Source organism: Nothobranchius furzeri, chromosome 2 (genome assembly GCF_043380555.1).
Source record: "Nothobranchius furzeri strain GRZ-AD chromosome 2, NfurGRZ-RIMD1, whole genome shotgun sequence".
Taxonomy (NCBI): Eukaryota; Metazoa; Chordata; class Actinopteri; order Cyprinodontiformes; family Nothobranchiidae; genus Nothobranchius; species Nothobranchius furzeri.
This window is the reverse complement of record NC_091742.1, coordinates 63,577,884-63,589,513: the sequence shown is the minus strand read 5'-3', so window position 1 is coordinate 63,589,513 and position 11,630 is coordinate 63,577,884. Positions and strand designations below refer to the sequence as shown.

The following is an 11,630-nucleotide window of genomic DNA, read 5'->3' as shown; positions in this document are numbered from 1 at the left end:
AGGCTCACTAGAGTACTGGGAGTGCTGGAAGACACAACAAACCCTCTAGCAATGACACCTATTGATGCACCATCCTGAAGGAGTAGGACAGCCCGGGGAAGGTACTTCCTCATGCTACCAGCAGTGACACTGACCCTGGTCAAAACTGCTTTCTACCCTCCTTTCAGCACCTCATTCCAGCAGACATTATATTTTTGGAAATTGGGTCTATCCAGACATATATGTAGATGCGACATGGACTGACACTGCCTATTGGAGCTTGTGTAGCAGTTGGTCGCCATCTTGGATGGGTCTCCATTCACCCCAGGTGCATTTATTTCTACTGAGGATGGTGTTTAACCAACTAAAAAAACAACAACGCATTTTATTATGCTTTTTCACTAAATCAGACTTATGGTATGGTGTAATAATAATTAAATTAATAATTAATAATAAAGTTATAATAATAAATAATAATACAGTTAAATTATGAAATCCCAACAAGTCCAGAAAAGTCCCACGTGATCTGTTTTCAATAGTCATGGGTCTTGCACTATGATAATGACAAAACACACAGCTAAAAACACCCAAGGAAGGCTCAGAGTGTCACGGTCCGTGGTGAGCCTCCTGCATTTCACCTGTATTTTCTGAGCATTGTTTTCAGGTGGGCGTGTCTGAGAGTCTTCAGCTGCAGCCAATCCAGTCATTACGGCCCAGGGGATTTAAGGAGCAGTGTGGCACTTCACTTCGCCGGATGATTACTCTATCTTGGGTAGCTCTAGCCTTAACCTGTCTTGATCCTGTGAAATTTCTAGTTCCTAGTCACTAACCTGTATTTGAAGCTCTGCTTGATTTCTGTCGTCAGAAGAAACCCTGATAATCCTCCCCTGCTCTGCTCCAGGTTTCTCTTTCACACTCCACCACCTCCATAACCAGCTTGGACTCCTGCACACCAGATCACGCCGTCTCCTCCCCTGGCCGCTCGCTCTCAGCCGCTCACCTGCCTCCACCAAACCGCTGCTCCTACCTACTCTCTGGACCAACAGTCCCATCACCTTCTGGAGCTTTCCTGCTCACCCGGACCTGACCAGTCCCTCCAGAGGTTCTCACCACTACTGCAATCAGTAAGCTCCACTCCCAATATCATTCTCCGTCATTCCTCCATATACTCATTTTGTCTCCCTCCTCAGAGTTCCATCCTGAAATCTTGCTGCCAGCCTGCCCGTCGTCTGTTCCCCTCGTTGCCCTTCAGTACATAATAAAGTCGTTTTACTTACTTACCGGTTCCTGTGTGGTGATTCTGCATGTCGTGGGTCAAAAGATTGCCGCCCGCCATGACACAGAGGAGAACATCGGATTATTCTAATGTGGGTTTCTATGAGTCCTGACCTCAATCCTGTTCAGCGTCTATGGAAGGAGCTGAAACATGCCGTCCAGAAAAGGCGCCCTTCAAACCTGAGACAACTGGAGCAGTTTGCTCATGAGGAGTGAGCCAAAGTACCTGCTGAGAGGTGCAGAAGTCTCACTGACAGTTACAGAAATTGTTTGTTTTTTTTGCAGTGATTGTCTCAAATGGTTGTGCAACTAAATATTAGGCTAGAGGTACCATCATTCTTGTCCAGGCCTGTTCTATGAGTTTATTTATTTTTTTCTGTTGAATCATGGTTGAAAAGCAATGACTGAATTTCAATGATCACATTTCATAGAAGTTTTATTTATTATTACTTTTGTCAGATTCAAGTTATTTATGTGACCATTGTGGGTCACATAAATTTTGTCTGTAAATTACATTTATGTACACATTTATCAAATAAAAACAAACTTCTCACTAAGATTTGGAACTTCTTTGATAAGTCGAATTAAGAATATTGAGATTTTTATGTATTTCAACTGGAATGCTGTGAAAAAAATCTAAAAAACGTCATCCAAAAAGGAGCCGAACAATACAAAAATAATCATAGTCACCAGATTCACTGAGACCTGATTTAGATTATTTTCATATATTCAAGCGAGGGCAGTTTAGAAGTAGTAGAGTTTAATGATTAAATGGGTCGCACTGAGCTCTCCTTGTTGATGTCAATTACATCTTTAATTAGTGCACGTGTAATGTAAATACAATCTGTTTTGATTGCTGCTGCGCCTCCTGTCTCACAGTAAAACAGATTTTCTCCCTCATTAGGCAGTCACTCCTTCAAGTGCCTCCATCCCCCAGGACCTGGCCTGGACGAGCCCGAGCATGTGAGCAAAAGGAGGGGAAAAAAAGTCCATGTGTTCAGAGATTTGAAAACCAAAAATATGGCCGGATATTTGAGGGCTCCACCATCACACCTTTTGTCAAATCACCCAGCTTCTCTTCTGCATCCCCGTCTGCCTCAATCAAACTCAGATTGCGCCTTTAGTTGCTTTCATTGTTGAAGATGTCCTTATTTACGTCCCGTCATTATTCCTGGGGTGAATGCCGAAGCACAGGAAAAAGATGGGGAGTATTTGAATGAAGCAAAGCCGGATTAGATTTTTTGAAGAATTGCTTTTATGTGAACACGAGTAGACTGCGTGGGACTGCATGGGACGTGGGAGTGCAGGTGAGTCTGTCTTTACTGTTGAATGCTCCAAACAACTGATAAAAGCCTTTCAAAATAACCAACTGAGGTGAAGTTTTGGGGTAAGTATGGCAGATGTAAGAATTTTTTTAAAGAGAGGAACTGAGCTTTCAGAGAGAACAAGAGAGGAGGAAGTGGGAGAGATGCCATGTGCTGCACACCTGATCCCTGAGAAAAGGAGGGAGAGTTGGGGTTAGGAGGAGGAGGAAGATGGGGGAAATCAGTTCCACTACACGCTCATTAACACCTATTCATCTGGAAGACATCTCTGCACAGATCCACTCCTGGCTAAGTCAAGCGCACCGGCCCTCACTGTTTCCGTATATGTTAACCTCCCTTTGTTTAATCCTCTAATGAGATAAATAACCTCATACTGACCCATATTTACATCTCGTCTTGTGGATCAGAATTTCAACCATCCTCTGACCTTTTTTTCCTGCAGCTGTGCTCTTACGTTGAAGGCAAAAGCTTAAGCTTGATAGTTCGTGATGGTGGCTGCCACTTTGTGATGTAAAAACAGCAGACGGGAGTTTAAAGAGGTACTTCACTCAGACTTTTAATATATTTGCAGTGGTCTCGAGTAGGAATGAATGTCTTTTAAGGTGTACTCTGGGAAAGAAAAGCTCTGGCGCGCTAGTTTCAGCACACAGAATTCCATAGACATGAATAAGTAAATCCCCCATTAGGCGCTGGAGAGCGTAACAGCGTCACCACAATACTGGATTGGTTCCTCGCTCTCCAAACCCAAATGGAGTCAATGCCTACAGCTGCAACAACTGGCACACAGCTGGGATTTTTTACTTGTATTTATTTTATTCATTTTATTTGTTTATATTTATATTTCATTTATCATGCCATACCATATGTCTGATTTTGTGAAAAAGCATAATTAATGTAATTTTTAGTTGGGTAAGCACTGGGGGCAAATGGAGACCCATCCAAGATGGCGGCCAACTACTGGGGCAGCACCAGTCTATGAGGTGTCTACATATAGGATGTTTGTGGGACAATTCAGCCAAAGGATAAAGTAGCTTCAGACGACAGGATTTGGAGCCTTTTTTCCTGTTTGGACATCTCTCCTTTGATTGGATGAGAGCAACATGACTCTGTTTGCAACAGCCTGGAAGTGTTCTTTTATAGACAGGACTTCTAGGCGTAGCCAAGGTGTTGAGGGGTGTCTCTGCTTTTAGCAGGTGATGTGGTCCTGCTGGCTTCATCAGATCGTGATCTCTAACTTTCGTTGGAGCGGTTCGCAGCGCCTCTAAATCCGAGACCATGGTCTTGCTATACATATATTGTGGAGATTTAAAAAATTAATTGAAAAAAATTAATGAAGTAGTTATGTCGCATTTTCTGAAAACCTTCGCCAAGAAAACAGCCAGGACCAAAATCAACGATTGGACCATCCAGCTGTTGGTCTCACCCAAGCGAGGGTCCTCCATGGATTACACGCTCACATATTTAGCAACAGAACACCATTGGTGTGAGATTTTCTCCACTCACTAATATCAGAGAAGGAGAAACAGCTGGCTGCTACCTCTTCAACTTTAGGACAAACTACCAGAGTCCCAAAAAGAAAAACACTGTTTGAAGTCACGGACAACAAAAGACATTTAGACCTAGAACACAGTGACTGGTGTTCACTATCTTTGTTCCTCTGACAATGTGGGTTTCTGGTTCCAGCAGAAGTGTTGAGCGGTTAATATTCTGTGATCGTGTTTGTGTTCAAAGCCTAGCTTGTTCTTTAGATTCACTATAACAGCTTTAATTTCCTGTTTTTGGGAGAAAACAAGACATGAGCCTTCTAGAAAAGTTTGAATATGGTTTAGAAAGGTTGCTGTCATATAAAATATGGAATTATGCTAGGTTAGGGTTAGGGTAGTGGATAAATATTCCATCCCATAGAAGCCCATTTTAAAATCTAAAAATTTGTTTTGACCAAGTTGGATTAAAATTGTATTAAAAACAGAAGTAAGCCAATGAGAAATAATTTCTATGGCTGAAACTAATTCAACCATTTTGGCACAAAAACTACCTCACATTACATTTTGCATGATATGCTGCAACAAAACCTGCTAATGAGCTGCAAAGTCAAGAACACGCAGGAAAAAAATAATAAAACGCTAAAGGCAAAAAAATATTTTGGAAAAGGTGAAGTGTGGTAAGTTTTTGTGCCATTAATCATCATGTATGTGCATAATAACTCAAATAGCTTCCAGTTGAAAGCGTTTCTATGATGCTTCATATTTTGACATGGAAGCTTAAATTCTTCCTCCTCCCCCATCATCGTGACCTATGATCTCTTCAAAAAAAGACTTTTAATATTTTTTCATTAACACACTTGAATAGTTTTTTAATGTTGGACTGAAAATGTGTAAATAGGAGAACAAGGTGAAGTTTTAAATAGCAGATCATATAAGTCATACATGTTGTATCACATCATGTCACAGATACATGTCTAAGGAATCCAAAATTATTGAATAAGTTATTTACATTCATGAACCTATTCCATGGTAACTTACCATGTTTCTAGTAATGAACTATTTTGATCCTCACACCGAGTAACCTGTACACAAAAGTTCTTGAATCATGTTATTACATCAAATTATGCTTCCACCAATCAAATTCTAATCAATCTAATAATCCCAGGTAAATTAATAGTGATGTTGTCGCTGCTCAGACTGAAAAAAGAACCAGGGGCGGCATTAGGCCCGGCTACTTGGGCTGAAGCCCCGAATCTTTAATGAATAGCCCCGGATCTCAAACGTGGAAGTAGCATGCAGTACCAAAGTCCAACAGAGAGGGAGCAGCTAGCAGTAGTTTGTATACAGCCTGCCTGAGCCTCCACCACTGAAGAAGAAGCCCTTCAGCAGCCAGCTTCTTCTGCAGTGCCTGGTTTCTTCTACACTCTGCCTGAAACGCATGTGTGAAGATGGACATAAGCAGGGGCGGATTTAGGACTGAAGAAGATCCGGGGCTTAACACGACGCGCGCGTGCGAGCGCGCGCGTGCGCGCGCACGCATTAGTCAGCATCATATATATTACAAATCACAAATATTTTCAAATAAGACTCACAAACCTGAGTCAGCACACCAGTATCATCAAAGCTGGGGTTCTGTCGCAGTATGTACCTTTTGTCTAAAAAAACGTCCTTATGTCCATCTTCACACATGCGTTTCAGGCAGCAGAGACTGTAGAAGAAGCCGGCTGCTGAAGGGCTTCTTCTTCAGTGGTGCTGATTGAAGTCACCTCAGATCACAGGTCCAGTGAATACACCTCACATCCACTAAAAGCAAAAAATATAGAACAAGCTAACTTTACACAAAACAAGATTTCCTCAAGCTTCACAAAAAAATATGCAACTTAAGTTCTAGTGATCCTTGCTGTCTTTTCCTACTTAGTTCTTTATCCATATTTCAAATAATGTCTCTTTGCTTTCTGCACAAGTTTGCTGACCAATTTCCAGTTACCTCATTTATTGATTTGATTCATTGCATAATTCAAAAAAGAAAACAGATTTTACTTCAACAAACAAGTTTTATTCAGTAGATAACTTATTACAAATCAGAAAAGAACATATGCAAAATTTAAGTAAATGTATACAAATGTATTTCACTTTTTTCATAAAGTACAGACTGTTTTTTTTATTGCTGCATGAAAATCACTTCATTGCACTCTTTTTCAACTTCAGTGGCCCCACACCTCTCCATCACCATCTTTTTCCCCTACTTTTTTTTGTAATGGTAGCAAAATAAGGCTGTGGCGACGTGGCTTTAGTTTAGCAAATCTGTCAATAATTTGGTCAGGGGTTATGACGTCCAGAGTTTCCTTTTCAATTGACATAATGGAAAGGTCATTCAGTCTTTCTTGGTCCATGGTGCTTCTCAACCATGTGTGGAGATGGCGTAAAACACTGAAAGAGCGTTCACAGTTGCAGCTGCTTATGGGGATTGTGAGGGCAACTTGGAGGATGGCTTTCAAGGTGGGAAACATTTCTCTGTCAAGAATCCTGAACACAGTGGCTATGTCCAGTCTTTGATTGTCTTCTGTAGCTGTGTTTGGGGTTGTTTTATCTCTCTCTTTCTCCAGCCATTTCTTGACGACATGTTTTGCCACCAGGAGTTCTTCTTGCATCAGCTTAATTCCATAATGGTTAGCAAGACCTTTGAGAGCCTGTTCAGAAAGAAAGGTTGATGTAGTTGGATTGCAGGCTTGAATACCGGACATAAGTTCTTCTCCCAAATCTGAAAACCGATGAGTGAGCTCCTGTATCATTCTGTCCAAGCATGGATAAAAAAGTTGGCTTCTAAACTCATCTGGGGTGGTCAGAATAGAGGTTGCCCCACAGGCTGACTCCACCACAAAATCATCCATTATTTTTTGTTTTTTCCTGGGACCAACTGGGAGCTGGATGTGATTTTCCTCACATATGGTCATGGCACTTTTAAAAAGATCTTCAACACTACTGCTTGTGCGGAAATCTGTCAAAGTTTCAATGATTGCTGTTTTGTACAGCACTGCTCTGCTCACATCCACACTTTCCCCCTGCAAGTATCGATGGAAACCTTCAGTTATCATAAGGAGTTTGGCAAACATCACTAACATGTAGATTGTCTTTGGCTTACAGAGATTTGACAAGATCCCTTGGGCTGTGGCAGTCTTCATGGTCCTGAGACATGCAAGAATGGCAGGAAGGTTGTTCATGACAGCTTTTACAGACCTCACCTGGCTTGCCCATCTTGTGTTGGAGAGTTGCACAAGTTCAGATGGCTGTAATCCAAGTTGTTTCTGGATTTCAATGAACTTGTTGTGGTTAATGAGTGAGTTGCTGAAACATGTGTATATGTTTTCAAGCAAGTCAAAGAATGCAGCAGCTTCAGGTATAGCTTTGCATGTGTGGCACAGGACTAGGTTAAGCTCATGTGCGTAACAGTGTACATACACTGCTTCAGGGTGTCGTTCTTTGAAGTAGGCCTGTACACCCCCTACTGCTCCACTCATCACTGATGCTCCATCATAGGTTTGTGCAACACACTTGAGATCCCCTAGGTTGTGAGACTGCAGCACTGCCTCTATTCCATCTGCAATAGATTTTGCATCAAATTTTTCTAGCTTGTGTAGTCCAAGAAAAGCCTCTCTAAGGGAACCTTCCATTGTGACAAAGCGAACACATACTGCTAGCTGCTCTGTATGGTGATCTCTAGCTTCATCTGCCATCACAGAGTACATTGTGGACGATCTAATTTGTTTTGTGATATTTTCAGTTATTTCTTGTGCAATGCTTGAAATAATTTCATTTTGTGATGGATGTGATAGGTAGGTGGCATTTTTAGGAGGTGAATATTTTTTGAGAAATGGGTCAAAATTTTTCAGGAGTTTCATGCATTCCAGGAAGTTGCCTTGATTATTGCTAGTCTCCTGCTCATCATGCCCGCGAAATGGAATGTTTTGCTTCCCTAGAAATGTGATCACACTCACAATGCGCTGAAGGTATTGGCGCCTCTCTGATATTTCTTCTGCGCTTGCAGTATTCAGCTGCTCAATAACATCCCCATGAGTCCCTGTGCTTTTAAAGCTTTGCCAACATGTCATGCTTGACTTATGGAAGTCACTTTTCTCATGCTCACGAAAGGAGTCCAAAGCCCTTTTCCAGTTTGAAAAACCAGAAAAACTAAGGAGAGCATCTTTATAGATACGAATGTTTTGCCTTCCAAAGTGACGACATGGAAAGCAAAATGTAGAGTTGGTGGCTTCAGAGTACTCCAGCCATTTAAACTGCTCGAACCAGCTCTTATTGAAAGCTCTTTTCTGTTTACCAAATAGGCTGAGGGGATACTGGGGAAGGCACACCTGCTTGGGACCACTTTCTTTTGTCCCTAAGTCTGTACTCAAAAATCTATCTGCTGTCCCTTGTGGTTCTGCTGTCCCTTGTGGTTCTGCTGTCCCTTGTGGCTCTTCTCTACATTTAGCTGTCTTATCTGTAACAAAAACAAAGTCCTCAGGCCTCACAATCACATTAACTGATTAGGTGACATCACCTCACCATTTTTACAATCAAGCAAAGTTTTGTCATGATACCTATCATATAAAACATTACACCTGTGGATTAACACACCTAAAACGTCACATCTTGGAGGATGACAGGATGAGACTGATGTACTGGGTAGCATCCGACCTGTATAAAATGCGCGGGCACACACACACACACACACACACACACACACACACACACACACACACACACACACACACACACACACACACACACACACACACACACACACACACACACACACACACACACGTGACACGCACTAGTCAACATCATATATGTCTTGTACCACATAATTTTTAATCTGAAGCTACATATTAAGCATATTCAGGGCAGAGTATTGTTCCTGTTAGTGTTTAGTGTGAGATGATAGTAAATATTCCCTTTCTTTCTCCAACAACTTTCCCTGATAAGCTAACTTTAGGCAAACCAGCAGCACAACAAATATTTTCTAATTAGACTCACAAACCTGAGTCAACACCAGTCTCATCAAAGCTGGGGTTCTGTCGTTGTACTTTTTGACTAAAAAACGTCCTTATGTCCATCTTCACATTTGCGTTTCAGACAGAGACTAGAAGAAGCCAGGCACTGCAGAAGAAGCCGGCTGCTGAAGGGCTTCTTCTTCAGTGGTGGAGGCTCAGGCAGGCTGTATACAAACTACTGCCAACTGCGCCCTCTCTGTTGGACTTTGGTACTGCATGTTACTTCCGCGATTTAGATCCGGGGCTATCCATGAAAGATCCGGGGCTTCAGCCCAAGTAGCCGGGCCTAACGCCGCCCCTGGACATAAGGACGTTTTTTAGACCAAAAGGACCGCGACAGAACCCCAGCTTTGATGATACTGGTGTTGACTCAGGTTTGTGAGTCTTATTTGAAAATATTTGTTGTGGTGCTGGTTTGTATACAGTTAGCTTATCAGGTAAAGTGGTTGGAGAAAGAAAGGGAATATTTACTATCATCTTACAATAAACACAAACAGGAACAATATTCTGCCCTGAATATGCTTAATATGTAGCTTCAGATTAAAAATTATGTGGTGCAAGACAAATATATATGTTGACTAGTGCGTGTCACGTGTGTGTGCGTGCCTGTGCGCGTGTGTGTGTTAAGCCCTGGATCTTCTTCAGTCCTTAATCCGCCCCTGAAAAGAACTACGTGGACAGTGAACTTCCTGTCCGAATGAAAACAATATTTGTCATCACAGGAGCTCCTCAGGGTTGTGTTCTCAGACCTTTGCTTTTCATTTAGCTGATATATGACTATTGATAGTTTTCACATACATCTGACCAAAGAGGTAAATGCTCACACACTCCTCTCCTCTGCCCTTTAGCCATCAACTCAGCAAGGATAATGTGGATTTTTGCCCTTAGAAGTGCTTTCATACTGGTGTAACAATCCAACAAACCACTTGTGTAAATTGGTGACTTTCACACACAGAGACGCATTTCCTCCTCCGTGCAGCACTGTAACATTAAAATATGTTTTTAAAGTTGCTGAAATATTTTTTCCTTAACTCATTCACTGCCATTGACGACTAAAGTCGTCATTAACCCCCGCGCTGAGAGAACAAACATCTCAGCCCTGAAGCCGATCTTCATCCGCATACGTCACACATCACATGAGCAGGAAGCAGAAAATCCATGTGTTAGGAGATCATTTTGGGCCGTTCCTGTAAAAAAGGTGAGGGGCGAACCGGAAAAGCGTCTGCCGATCGCAATTCGACAACGGATTATAAAAGAACAGATAACGCTCGAAACACGTGGATTCTTCCTGATGTAAGAGGTGAGTCTACTCTTTGTTTTGGTTGTTTTGGCGTCGACATCATCCTAGCGTGCAACGTTCTGTGACTCTTGACAAACAGTAATAGGCTCGACACACAGGAGACGACATCGCCTCTCCTCCATTCATTTTCAATGAGACATGCGCGCGACAAAGCGATAATCGCGGGTCTCCCTCCTACTGAGCGAAATGCAAAAAACGTGCGTGTGAAATTTTGCGCTCGTGCACGTGTTGTGCACAGGCGACCCAGCAACGCGATCCCACTGTGGGGTTATTGCAGACAAATCTTGAAAATTATATTATTGAACTCACTTTAACAAATGACAACAGACTCCTGGATCCCTGTGGCATTACAGAATGGGTGGAAGATGTGGCTGCATGGCCAGATATCCAGTGGCCCGGTATAGATAGATGTATTTAGTGGGGAAGCTATTGGCATACAAACCGTTTGAAGCGTACAATTGTGTTATCTGTGGTAACGACAAGTCATAGATTCTAAGTTTTGCGATAAAGTCAACGACACAAGACTGCTATGTACGAGGCTTGGGTCAAAGTAAACAGATCAGAGAATTACGTCTTCACAGCCAACTGTACCTGCATGGGACGGTGAGTACTTTAACATGTTTCTTTTCCAGCGTGCTCAGAGTAAAATCATGCAATTATTGTGCAACCCCCTCTCCCCCCCAAAAATCAAATTTTTAGAGGAATACAGTTCACCAACCAGAATTTGGTAGAATACTAATATGCTGTGGTAAAATACAGATCAGTTAGAATGAATTGTTAATTTGAAGCATGAAATAAAGCGCATTAACAGGTATGATTCTGTCATTTTGATGTTCCAGACTTGGGTCATGCTGCAGCCACGCAACAGATATTTAGTTGAGCTCTGTGTTAGGATGGGAAACACAGAAAAGGCAGCAGTTACATCTCAGGCGTGGAAAGACCTGAGCAGGAAAAATGTAGCATCAGGCATCCGTACACGCAACAACCCGACATTTGTTTGATGTGTTAAAAACTTTTAAATAACGATTTAGAAGGCTGTTTTAATGTCACGTGTGAACGAGGAAGAGCTTTACTCTCGTCAGCAGGGTGCACACGCAAACTTTTGATGACGTGGGTAGTAAAAGGGTTTATAGTATGTCTCGCCAGGCAAGCAATATTGGTCATCGTGCTGAAAACAATCAGCAGTGCAACCTAAATTTAGGTCCTCCTTAAAAAC

General features: G+C 42.1%; 1 long non-coding RNA gene across 1 annotated transcript; it reads left to right on the top strand.

Annotated features, from left to right (window-relative positions):
• Positions 1-449: 449 nt before the first annotated feature.
• LOC107377355 (uncharacterized) lies at positions 450-1,220 on the top strand. The gene is made up of 2 exons (XR_001571931.3): positions 450-1,103; positions 1,170-1,220. It is a non-coding gene; the product is annotated as an uncharacterized lncRNA (long non-coding RNA).
• The last annotated feature ends 10,410 nt before the right edge of the window (positions 1,221-11,630 follow it).